Genomic DNA, 8,793 nt, shown 5'->3' with positions numbered 1-8,793 from the left:
TCACGAAAGAAACAAAAACAATTCAGGGGGGCACTTTGTTGACCTAAAGTGCGGTGAGGCGAAAGCCTTTAGCGCGGTATTGCTGCTTGTGTCACTGATGTGTGGTTAAGATGTTAATTAAGCGCACAATTGTTTGTGAATCTTAAATGCTGGAGATACTGGAGGGCGTTTGGGAGGCATCCGTCTGATTCGACGCCTTTCCGCTAACACTATCCAGCGTCCCAGGCAATAACTACATATGCGTTGGCAGGAAGTAGCGTAGTCGTTAGCACGCTCGGCTGCGGAACGGAAGGATGGTGGTTCAAATGCAATCCAGCAGAAATATTTTTTCATATGGAGTTGAAGAGCGTAACGGACGGACGGACGGTATGACGTCACTTCCGCTGTCGTGAATTCCGGTTGGCGATGTAACGGACGGACCGGATCTCGACCGGGAGCATGAACCATTAAAGGCTTTCGCCTTAATACGGGCTTTCAATAACAAAAAAAACTATTGGAATCTAGACAAATCCTGGCAGAAACACTGTTCACAGTGATAGACATCGGAACAAAATTTGAGTGTCTATATTTCGCCATTTTTTTATTGATTGAATTGGAAAAGGAAAGCAGATAAAACGGCTGGGTTTGACTTGGGGTCCTACAAAATCCCTTCTGACGTTGCTTAAGCAGTCAATAAATCTGCTTTAATCACAGCCGTTAAAAGGCCGTTTTACGTCCATGGCGGCAATTTATTATCATGACGGAAGTAGTAGCTCCTTTGTTCCCTCGTAAATCGACCCAATAGAGGCTGAAAAAAAGAAACCCTCTCGATGCCGGTAACTTTGAACTAGTGCTGTCAGCCGACTGCCCTCAAGTGAAACTCCGAAAGGAACAGTGTGGACAGAGGACGATGAAGATGAATGGCACAGGCGCTGCACAGTCCCGTGTCTTCGCTGTTCCCTTCTGTCATGTCAAATTAACTAGCTCGTAGCAGTGCCCAAGTGCATCTGGCTAGACTCTTCTGAGTTTCAAGCGAGTGGGGCTCCTATGACACTATCACGAGATTCTTTTTATTTTTTTTCTCGTGATATCTAAGCCATTCATTTTACAGATTAAGATGAAGTTTATATTCCAAGCTAAAATTTGCAAGTGTGGCTTAGTGTACAAGGGTGGGGGAGGTGAAAAGGTGTTTTTACAGGTACTATCTGCTGACATTTTTGTTTCCTTCTACAGTAAAACTAAACGGAGAAATTAAAGACGTTATACAAGTGTGTGCCTCCTTTATTTTTTTATCTGGGTGCCTGGCGCAGATGCTGGTTTCTTTAATGCGCTTCTCTTCCTTTTTGTAGGACTGCGAGAGCTCACCTGTCAGCTTGGCATTAGATTGGTGAGCTGACGGTAAGAGGCGGTCAGTGACGCCATATATGGTTAGTGATGCTTGTACTTTGGTTTTAAAAGTGACTAAATAATGGAGGGGAAATTTTTCAGATCATCTTTTCCAATCGTTCTCATACTCTGGCGCAAAGTAGACCGAGGCGTGAGTGTCTATGTTAAGAAAATTTTGCAATAAGCAGCGCGGTTTTTTTGATAATAGCCTACAAGTGTTGTGGCGCTTTTTTATACTTTCTAATTACGTGTTTAGCGCAGAATTTAATTGCGGAGCTTTTGTTATGGCAGGCAGTTTACACGACAAGAAATACCGCAGGCAACCGAAGCGGGATTTGGTAACTAGACACTTCGAGCCAAGCGAACATCCGAAAGTTAGCGCGCAGATGTGTTTTGTCCAATTGGTCGCATGCTTTCCATACCGTGCATTTAACGATTTCAGATTTTATAGCGCTTCATATCGTTTTCATTTCTTTCGCTCCTCTTCCATTGGTCGCCGCTCCCAGTGACGTAGAGCGTGGGAAATGACGCCATGGTGGTCGTGGCAGGATCGTGCCCATGAAGCCACTTGCTCGCATAACACACCTCACGCCATGAACAGGTGCCGACGCTTACGAATGACGTAGCCCTACAACGCGCTTGACACGTATGACGAGCTTTCTAGGCCCTAATCCCGCCTTGGGAAACAAGCTGCGCGTAGGTTGTGCAATGAATTGGAGAACTGTTCCTGTGACTCGGCTAGATAGCATATGTGATTGTAGTGCCTATTGACGTCGCCGCTACGAGAGGAACCGCGCCTGTGATTGGCTGTTTGCTCCCATAACTTGCTCCTTTCATCACGGTTCACGTCAAGACCAAATGAATCGAAATTTAAAGAATATTTACCAAATACGTCTCCCGTGTCCCTTATCTTGAAGACGACGTCTCATGAGTATGCTGTGTGTTGCGAAACATACAGACAGCTACCAAAGTACTAAGGCCTCCACAAAAACAAAACAGCCTGTTTTAGAGAGGAAGAACAGAGGATACTCGAAAGAAACTGTTATAGTATTGTAAGGTGGTGAGCATAGAAGCGAATGCCGGAACGGGTCACCGACGTGCCCTAACGAGGGCACGGGAAGAGCGCCCCGTAAAACGACAGTACACGTTGCTGGCGGGAGTCAGACTGGCCGCTCTCCTTGCAAAGCGGGGGAGCGTTTATTATCTTTTCCCTTTCCCCCGTGCAGCTGGGTGCCGCTGAGAAGGCGTCTGCGGTGTCCTTGGCGTCTGTTGCCTTGGGGAATCGTCACAGAAACATTGGCGTTAAAGACAGAAGTGGGATCAAATTGTAGTTTCAAGTTATCATACACCGCATTATGAGCTTCGGGTTAAGTAAAAAAGGGGAAGAAAAAGTGAAGAGGCGAATTTACTTTTGGATATTTCGAGACCTGAGCCGTCATGCCGCTACCGGTACACACGAGATAGCGAATTTGTGCCGATGAGATAGCTATCAGGGAAGCGACCCACTGGGCCAGTTCAAGCCAGTGCCTACACAGATTGCCATCATTGCGAACCGGCTTGGATACGGTTGACAGTGACAGCACTTCGTTGCATTTTCTCGATGTCACTTTTCGATGATCCGCACCTCTGTGCTTATGAACGCAGAAAGTATGTGTGCAGTAATTGCTCAAATATTGGGTGACTTGCGTAGAGCCAGCCGCGCTGAAGAATAACGGATATATTTGCAACCGCACGATTATGCTGAGCTGGGCGAGTTGGAGAGGATGTATCTTGGAAAATTCAGCGCAACAAAGGGACGGGTACAGAGCGCGCCTGTTCGAACAGGCGTGCTTAGACTGGGTCACCCTCGATGAGGAAGAATTCCTGCGCCGATGGAGCACCCGGTTCATCAACACAAGCAGGGGCCGCGTCACCGTGCAGCTCCTGCCATACTGAGTGTGCCGTGCGCTCTTTGTGTGCGGCGATTGTGAGCGGTGTGTTGTGCGTGCATGCCCCGCGTGCTTCCCCCCGCGCGTATGGACCCCCTTTTGAACTCTTTTGGACATTCATGGCTTATGTATTTGTGCATTTTATGCCAACGTGCATTTTTGCATAAGTAGGTTGACGCTAGTCGCCAATGCATGTCATTAGTTTAGGTTGGGCGACATTAGTCGCCGTTCTGTGCCTTTGTTTTTGCGAGGGATGCCAGTCCCTTTCAGGCCCGTGGTAAATAAACTTCTCTTCAATCTGTTACGGGTCCAATTGGACTCATTTTTGGAAATATGGCGGAGAGTTTGAAGGATACTTCACTCCCGCCACCGGTTGGCCCGGTATAGCACTACCTCCAGGATCGGCCTTATCTTTAGCGCGTCTTTACTATCTTGTCTTTCTATCCCATCTTTCAGCTCTCCTACTATCTGCACGTGGTAGCGAGTGTGCTCGGCTTGAGCCAGTGAGCAGGCCTGTGCACTTTCTTCCTGGCAGCAACAGACAGACAGACATACATGTGTGGCGGCGTTTTAGGATATTTTTTGGTAAGGGGGGGGGGGGGGGGTGGGATGAGAGGGCACAACCAATTTTAATAGCCGCTATCTTGGATTCGAGAAATCGAAACTATGCCGCCATTTCTTCCCCTGACGTCATACTAACATAGTTCCCCTCTATCCACCATATTGGACTGTGACGTCATCATTGGCAAGCGGCAGGTGGTTGTTTCTACAATGCTATTGTAGATGGCGTTACAAGTCTCACTGCGAGATGCGCTGTTTTCTAGTTGCAGCCACAGATGGCGCTTTGATCTCAGGGTGGTAGGAGACCTTACGAAATCTCAAAATGTGATGAGTAGTTGCTGACACAGACGCGCTTTGATCAAGGGTCGTAGCAGACCCACGAAATCTCGAAACGTGATGAGTAAGAGCTCACGCTCTTAAAAACGGCCTCCGGAACATTGTCAAATGCCAATGAGACCTATGAACGCCGGCGGCTCACTTTTTTTTTTGCTTTTTGAGGAAAGGAAACGGCACAGTAACTGTCTCACATATCTCGGTGGACACCCTAACTGCGTCGTAAGGGAAAGGATAAAGAAGGGAGGGAAAAGAGAAAGGAACCATGCTGGCCCAGCTGGTGACTGGGCATGAATTGCCTACCCGATCGGCTTGAGAAGTGTGCGGCACTATTTCTTGGTCTCTGAATGTGCGCAGGAACGACGGATGATGCAGCCGACAGATGAGAACATGATACAACCTAAATGCATGGGCTGAGAAGAACGCGCACTCGTCGCAATGCAACGTTGACGCACAGCTGGTCGGAGCTGATATCGTCGGCTGGGATGACTTCACTGGTGAGGATGGTCGCGCCGACATCGCAAGCAATGAACTGACGAAGCCACTGCAGTCGGAGTATGAGCAATTCTCAGCTGCTACAAGGTGAAGAATGCAATGGTTAGTTATTCAAAGATGTTTTGGCACTCTAATTGGCTCGCCTTACATGCTGAGCGTCATGTCAACTTGTGAATGTCAAATGTATCCGGTAACCTTGGCATGTGTACATATGTAAATAAAATTTTTTCTAATCAGAATGCAATGGCAGGCAAGCCGGCGTAGCAATAACGGCCGTGTACACTCCAACGGCGGTTTCCCAAAGGAGGCAGCTGTGAGCAAGGATCCGGGTGGGGATCATGCGACTGGGCCTAAGAGCTTAGAAAGCACCGGCAAAGGTCTCAAGTTGCGAAGAAACAGGCGTAATGACGGCGTAGCAGAAGTGAATGTCGCAATTTTGAAAGAAAATGCACGCACACGCTGCGGTGGCTCAGTGGTTAAGGCGCTCGACTACTGATCCGGAGTTCCCGGGTTCGAACCCGACGGCGGCTGCGTTTTTATGGATGGAAAGGTCTAAGGCGCCTGTGTGCTGTGCGATGTCAGTGCACGTTAAAGATCCCCAGGTGGTCGAAATTATTACGGAGCTCTACTACGGCACCCCTTTCTTTCTTTTTCTTTCACTAATCACTTTTTATCTACGCCAGCGATGTCACCTTGCCTATTCATAGCAATGTCATGAGGTTTTTCCCTTAGCCAGCGACAACGTTTTCGATAGTGTCGCAGAAACTGCTCGCACGCACCTCATCGGTTAAATTCTTGCAGCAGCTGTTTGAAGCCAGTAACAGTAACAGTGCGAAGAATGTGCCATAATCAGTGATCCTCTTTCATCAATATGAATTCGAAGCAGCAGCCTGAAAGAAGGAACAAACCACAGCTCTTGAAAACGAGTTTTTCCAAGTAGATTCTTCCGTGGAACACGGCTGCGTTTTTGTGGAGGAAAAACGCTAAGCCGCCCGTGTGCTGTGCGATGTCAGTGCACGTTAAAGATCCCCAGGTGGTCGAAATTATTCCGGAGCCCTCCACTACGGCACCTCCTTCTTCCTTTCTTCTTTCACTCCCTCCTTTATTCCTTCCCCAAAGGCGCGGTTCAGGTGTCCAACGATATATGAGACAGATACTGCGCCATTTCCTTTCCCCAAAACCCAATTAAAAAAAAAGTAGATTTTATACGTAAAGCTTCCCTATGGAATATGAATCTAAACGTCGGACGTCGATATAGCCTGTGTTCATTATTTGTCATGTCAGCATTCTGTTTACGGCGTCTTGGAGGGCGGGTAAAGGTGAAAAACGATGATGGGAGTAAGCCTATACGTAAAAGAGAATTATTCCCTGCACCTTGCGTTTTTGTCCTTGGTCTTGGCGAGCTCTTCCGCATAATCGAACGTCATGAGTCCGAGCCATGCCGTAGAGTGAAGTCAATGTCCGAAAGACTCTTGATGGGGTGAGCAAACACAATGCGATCTGGGGACACGCCCATGTTAAGAATAGTGGTCAGTTCGACCTGAAATGTGATTGAAGCAAAATGAAATACTTCCATTGCTGGTGTAAGAGGCATGGCAGCGCGAAAAGACTCAAGCAACTGGCGATGAAACGCAGATCACTGGACTGACGCTGTATATCAAGTCAACTGGTCCAGTTGATAGGCATTGAATCAGCCATCATCGAACAGCAAAAATTTTCCATATTACTTGAGCAGCAGCACAGGTATCGGAGATTATAAACAGCCCTTGTTTTTTTTTTCTCTCAATTCGTACGCCGTAGCAAGCCAGAAAAAAAAAAATAGGGGCGATCAATTTGATTGATGCTGAGTTATTGCGACAGCATGCTTCTTTCACTCGGCGATCAGTTCCAGTTCTGATCCCATTCCAGTTCTGAGTTCATTGTCTTTCACTCCCCAATATATTCCAGTTTTTATGCTCTTCGAATTTCCGCCGCGCAACTAGGCAAAATGAGTCATATTGATAGACAGCGGTGAGTCCTCATACCGCTACTAGCGCAGTGGTTCAGCGATGCACTACTGCACTGGCAAGTGGCTATTTCAAACACAGCCACCGGTTGGGCTTGTGCCACAAAGGCTGCTCTTCCCGAGCAACGCTCAGTTAGAGGGACGAGGAGCTGGCGCCCTCTTACGGCTGTCCAAATCTATTTTCTTTCTGCAAAATCTTTCAATTTTAAAAGACAGCGTCGATAACATCGAGTCAATCAAGACTGCATTAGGTAGACGGCACTCGTGCCATCTATTTCTTCCGGTCTATAGTTCTGTTCCTGCGCTGCTCGACGCCACATTCCTAAGACATTACCTTGTCAAAAGCGCATTCGGTGGGGAATTAAAAAAAAAGCATGACGAGAAAGTCCCTCGCAGTGAAAGAACACGTTCTTTTGACTTGTAGTTGAAAAATTATGAAGATTTTCAATATAAAACAAAATGCACTGTACCTTGTTGGAGCAGTCAAGGTTGACGCCAAGACTGGCGAGCAAGCTGAGCACGACCGGGTCTCGACAAGCTTTGATATAATAATAATAATAATATTTGGTTTTTGGTGGAATGGAAATGGCGCAGTATCTGTCTCATATATCGTTGGACACCTGAACCGCGCCGTAAGGGAAGGGATAAAGGAGGGAATGAAAGAAGATGGCTGAAAATAAATTTGATACAGAAAAAAATGGATAATTTTGTGCACTCTTCGAATTGGCGAAATGTCATCTAAGGTATAAACAGAGATATGTTACGAGCTAATATAGAAAGTAAAGCAAATTCAAGCAAAAAAACAACTAAAAACACAAACAACCACTTTTTGTGCCTGATTTTAGCAACGTCTGTTTCTCTTTTTCCTCCACAAGCAGTTTCCTATCACAGTGTGCAATAACAAATATTTCAAGTTATATCCTCATTTTTGTTTTCTGGCAGTGCTTTTCATGAAAGAGCTGTAAATAAAATGGCTGGCGAGAGGATTAATACGACTGTCCAAATGACTACTTTTTATCTGTAATTGCAGGTTTTGTGACAGCACTGTGATAGAAAAGCCAAACTTAACTAGTATGTGGTAATGAAAGATAAGTAAGGTGTATCAAGGTAACAATATAGCCTTCCGAATGTATTGGTCATTGTAGTTAAGTGAGGAATGTAGTGACATGGTATTTTATGCATCACGAGTCCAAGACTTACGCCTCTGTATAAGCTCGTCTTGGGAAAAGGCTGAAAAGCTCAGGCTGTTAATGGAATCGCAAAGGGGATGGCTGCACTTTGTGGTTCTCCCTGTGGACAATGCACTTTGTGGAAAATGCTTTTTTAGGGCATCAGAAAACGATGTGACGTCAGTGAAGGAGGTGAGAGTGTATTAGATATACATTACCCAGTCGCAAAAGACAACCAAAGTTCTTCTGCCGTCACAACTGATTCGTGTAATGTTTTTATCCATAATTTTTTTGTAGTAATAATAGAATTTTCTGTAGTTACTTCAGAGAGTACCACAGAACTCTAGGCTAAGCAGAAATAGTACCGAAAAAACTGCGGTACTACGGAAAAATACTAAAAAGCAACAGAAAAATCTGCCGTCGTGACAAAACGAAAAAAAAAAAAAACATTTCGTTGTATCCTTGGCATGGTTGTGTCACCTTTTTTTTTCGACTGGGTAGAAGCGAATTCAGTTCTTTCGTGCTTCAAACGGGTGCACTGACTTCGCATTTTTTGGGTATGGACCTCCTTCACCCCGCGACGTCACGAAGATGCGGTGGCGCTGATGTTAGCAGCGACTTTCGCATGGTAGGCAAAACAGGTTCCGCTTGCCCGTGCCTACCGCAGCTGCCGCAGCTACCGGCGGCTGCTTCAAGCCTGTGCACTGCAGAAGCAGCATGTATTGACCAGCTGCGTCACTGCTGGATCCGCGTAGTAGCATAAAAATATTAAATTAGCCTCGATAGGTTTCTCGCGCATAAATGCCGCATTCGGAAACTGGTCAACAGGCATTGGGCCACGGTAGTAAAGCGCGAAGTCTGGGATTCGATAGGCAGTGCCACTCAATGCACCTATAGCATGCAAGTTACTGCGTTCATTCACCTGAACTTCAGGATA

The sequence above is a fragment of the Amblyomma americanum genome, chromosome 3 (genome assembly GCF_052857255.1).
Source record: "Amblyomma americanum isolate KBUSLIRL-KWMA chromosome 3, ASM5285725v1, whole genome shotgun sequence".
NCBI classification, from domain to species: Eukaryota; Metazoa; Arthropoda; class Arachnida; order Ixodida; family Ixodidae; genus Amblyomma; species Amblyomma americanum.
The sequence above is the reverse complement of the archived record's forward strand: the minus strand, read 5'-3'. Positions refer to the sequence as shown.